Source organism: Lactuca serriola, chromosome 7 (genome assembly GCF_051521515.1).
Source record: "Lactuca serriola cultivar US96UC23 chromosome 7, Lser_US96UC23_V15, whole genome shotgun sequence".
In the NCBI taxonomy this organism is placed as follows: Eukaryota; Viridiplantae; Streptophyta; class Magnoliopsida; order Asterales; family Asteraceae; genus Lactuca; species Lactuca serriola.
This window is the reverse complement of record NC_136414.1, coordinates 72,471,595-72,476,291: the sequence shown is the minus strand read 5'-3', so window position 1 is coordinate 72,476,291 and position 4,697 is coordinate 72,471,595.

Below are 4,697 nucleotides of genomic sequence, written 5' to 3'. Positions count from 1 at the left end.
ATTTTCATGCCACCTCCACCCCACCTTTTGCCTTGGATTCTTAAGTTTTTGAGGAGTTCAGACAGTTTCTTGCTTACAACATAACAGAGGATGTGTACGGTTAAGCCTTCACTTTCCCGCAGTCATCAGAAGTACCTGAAACAACAACTGAAAACCGTAAGCCAAAGCTTAGAGAGTTTCCCCCAAAGTACCAGTACATAAACATATAACATATACAACAACATGTCGGGTCCAATCAACCATCAGGTTGGAATACCCCAGACCTAGTCAACCTCCGGGTCCAGTCATCCTCGGGATGGAATACCCCAGGCTAGAATGCCAATATACAACGAAACCACTCAGTCATCGAACTGGAATACCCTAAGGCCCTCAGTACGAGTTTGGCATGCAAACCGGTCCTCAGCTCATTTCTGGAATGCCCCCAAGCCCTCAATATGAGTCTGGCATGCCGAGCGACCCTCAGCTCATATCTGGAATGATGTCGGGTTTGTTGGCTACATCACAAAGCAGTACAACCTCAACCCAACATAGTATATTGACATATAACAGATAACAAATATATTCAACAGACAGATAATCATGCAGACAGAAATCACATGTAGTCCTATAAACCTACCAGTCTATGCATATCAACAACTAGCATATAATCATGCAGATCTAACTTATACTCAACATATCGATATATAACAGGATATTAATCCAATGGGTCGGCCTTGGTGCCTTAGACCCATAAGTACAGTGAGGAAAACTCACCTTACAGTTTGAACAATAGCTGATGATGTATTGACTACGAATCTCAACTCTAACCGTTACCTATCGAACCATATGACCAATCCTTAATTACAATCCAAAATACCCAAAATACCCTTAAGTCAAACTTGGTCAAAGTCAAAGTCAAATTGGTCAAAATCCATAATTCAACTGAGTCAACCCAGCTAAGTCAACTCACACGGGGGGTACTCCGATGGTATGCTGGGCGTACTCAAGTCTTGACCGCAGTCGGGTGAGTTGACCATGACTGCGCTACATACTCAGGTTACGTAGGGTGTACGCCCAGACTTCCCAAACTCCATTAAGAGCTTAATGCCTTAAGCTCTTATGACCCATTTTCAGATCCAAAGCTAAATCAACCTCAAGAGTCATAAAGTTTCCAACTTTATGACCTTGCATGTCCATTAAGTGCTTAACTCAACATCTTAATACATTAAGACCTTCTAAAGAATGCATGGAGCAAAATCAACCATTAAGACCCGTTTTTATGGCTCAAGACCATTCCTGAGGTCTGAAAGGATGGCTTAATGGCTCAAGAACATGCCACGCTCAAGAATCACCATTTTGGGACCAAAAAGTGACTTAAAAGAGTAAGAATCTAGATCTACAAGATGGAGTGGTAAAGTTGCAAGCTTTATACTTCCTGGAGGTTGCAATCAAGGTAGAAATCCTAGATCCAAAGTGCTCTCAAGCTCCAAGTTCTTCTCACCACCTTCTTAACACTTTTACACACTTTCAAGGCTCCAACATGCTCTTCTTCTCTTAGGATTTTCTTGGGGGATTGATTGTTGAATGAGAATGGGAAAGTCATGCTATAATAAGGTTTAAATATGAGCCAAAACCCTAAAAATTAAGGTTGCATGATGAGGTGTACGCCCAACGTACTAAGGTGCGCCCTCTTAGCGTACACACATACGCACAACGTCCTCCCAAAATTCCAAATATACCAAAGTGCCACTATGGGCCCCTTTTGCACTCTTTCTTATACTTAGGGACCAAAATGTAGTATAATTCAATTATAGGGTCAAACTTAGAAGTACCTTTCAGTGGAACATGTGAAAGAAGTGGAGGATTGCTGGACCTTATCCATAGTAATGTATGTGGGCTCTTCAGATTTGCTACAAGGGATGTAAATCGATACTACATGACGTTTACGAATGATTATAGCGGATATGGGTATATCTGCTTAATCAAACATAAATCAGAAACCTTTGAAAAGTTCAAAGAGTTTAGATACGAGGTCAAGAATAAATTGGGAAGGAAGATAAAGATGCTCTGATCTGGTAGAGGCGGAGAGTATCTTAGTATCGAGTTCCATGACTACCACAAGGAATGTGGAATAGTTTCACAATTAACTCCTCCTAGGACACCACAACTTAATGGTGTGGTTGAGAGGAGAAATCAAACCTTGTTCGACATGGTTCATTTCATGATGAGTTTAGCTTCTCTTCCTATTTCTTTCTGGGGGTATGCATTGGAGACAACCGCCCATATCCTAAATCTTGTTTCTACTAAAAAGGTTGCCAAAACACCCCATGATATGTGGACAGGAAAAGTGTCCTCACTCGCACATATCAATTTTCGGGGTTGTGAGGCTCTCGTGAGATGAGAAACTCATAACAAACTAGAACCCAAAGCCGAGAGGTGTATTTTCATTGGCTACCCACAAAAGTCTTTTGGATACTTGTTCTACAGACCTAGTGAGAACATGGTCTTTGTAGCTCGAAGGGGAGTCTTATGCGAGAGAGAGCTTATATTCAAAGGGAACAGTGGGAGTGTAATTGACCTTGAAGAAATTCAGGAGTCAAATAATGAAGGAACCTTAGATGACATGTCACACCCCCAAACCGGAACGGCGGAAACGTTCGGGGGTGGCTGACGTCATGCGTAGTATCACAACAATTGTATCATAGCAAGCATAGTAAACACAACCAGACATTGAATATATATGTGAAAAAGGTTTACATTGTTTAATACATAGTTTTATTCATATTAAAAGTAAAATAGAAAGACGCGACTCTAACACTTCAAATTCTCCGAGCTCCTGGAAGTACCTGTCTACTAATTCCCTGAGAATGCAAGCAGTTTTGAAAGAATATCAACATAAAGCTGATGAGTTCATAAGCATTTAGTTTTGGTGGAAAAGTGTTCTTTGAATCCTTTTGAAAAGTGTTCCTCAAGAAAATCCTATATTTTCTTATGAAAAGCGTGTTTGAAAACCCATTCATTCCATGACTTCCAGGTTCGTACAGAACATGTACAATCCAATGTGTCGTGGAATGAATATGATTATCCGTTGGTTGTAAAACAATCCGTTTTGAATAGCCGGTTTATCCCGGGAAAATCCTATATTTTCCCTAAAGTTTGATGGTTGATTATCCGTTTTAAACTGAGGTTTGCAAGTATCTACCATACTCGTGTTGATAAAAGCAGTTTTCTTTTAAAAACCCTGGTTACAACCAGAGAGGTATATTAGCCTTATTACATAAATAAAACTAAACAAAAGAAAACCATGATGAACTAAGTCCTGAAGGTATTATTATTAATACCCTCCAGTAATTAAATCGGTTATTACTTTGAGGTTAGTTCACTTGATTCATTATTACAAAAGTAAATTCATGTTATCTAGGTTGTGAGCTTCATAACCATAACTGAATGGATATGGCCCGCAACGGCCGATATCCTTAATGACTTTGTCACCCGCAGACCTGCCGGTCCAACTGTAGCTAGCAGTGAGGTATGGGATTGTCAGTCCTGTATAGATCTATACACAACAGTCACACTCTCCCTACAAGAGACTCTGGTCACGAGTACTAGTCCTCCACTCTGTTTCTTGTGGTGAGTGTTACCAAGGATGTGTCTCAAACATAGCCTAACAAATTTACATGTAATAATACCGAAAAATCCTGTTTATGATTTGCATGAATCCTTTATAAAATGATACATTTTTCTATATAATTCACAAGTTCATTGTTCTAGTTTTGAAAGCTGTTTCTACGTGTTGATTTCTTAATCGGTTGGTAAAACTGTTTTCCGTGTTAAAAGCATACTGAAAATATAATTATCTTAAACAAAATAATATATTTTGAGCACAAGTTTCCTTGTACATTTGCTTGTATTCCCCCCTGAAAACATGAAAAACTCGGAAAAAGCATAGGGGTATAAACTCACCTCGGGTGATTTGAATGAAGGATCGATACGGAAAGAGGAATGTTCAAGTGAAGCCTTGAACACGATTTGATCCTAATCAACAAGTAATGACACATTAAGGAGTCAAATGATGGTATTTCACCACTAGATGTGACGAAGAACCATTCTAAGAACTTGGGACTACTTATACTAAGTGTTAGGACCTCAAAGGATTGCATGAGTGAGGTGTATGGCCACCTTAAAGATGTTTTCAAGGTCCATACTTGCATCCATGAAGTGTCCTAGGCCCATACTTGGTTGTAGTACAAGTTTAGGGTCTTAGAAATGGGTTTGTGGTCCTATGGTGTGTGTATGGTCGCACAAATGAGTGTGTTGCCGTACACATGAGTGTGCTGCCACACACATGGGTGTGTGGCTGCACACAGGAGTGTGCTGCCGCACACACGAGTGTGTGGTCGCACTCCTTCAACGAGATGAAGAACATGACGGGACTTTCATGATTCAAGGCCTAGATCAAGAGGTTCTTCAAGTATAACAAGCTAAGGGATGGATTACTCACGTTTTTGAAGCCTTGGAAGGGTTTGTGGTTGAAGAATCTTGAGAGAAAAGGTGTTGTGTGCTGCCAGGATTTTAAAGAAATGAAAGGAAAGGGGTCTACCCTTTATATAGGGTGGGTGTGCTGCCTAGAAAGGAGTGTGCTTCCAGGAGGTGTGTGTACGGCCGCACACCCATGTGTATGGCCGTACACTCCCTCTAAAGGTGTGTATGGCCTTGTT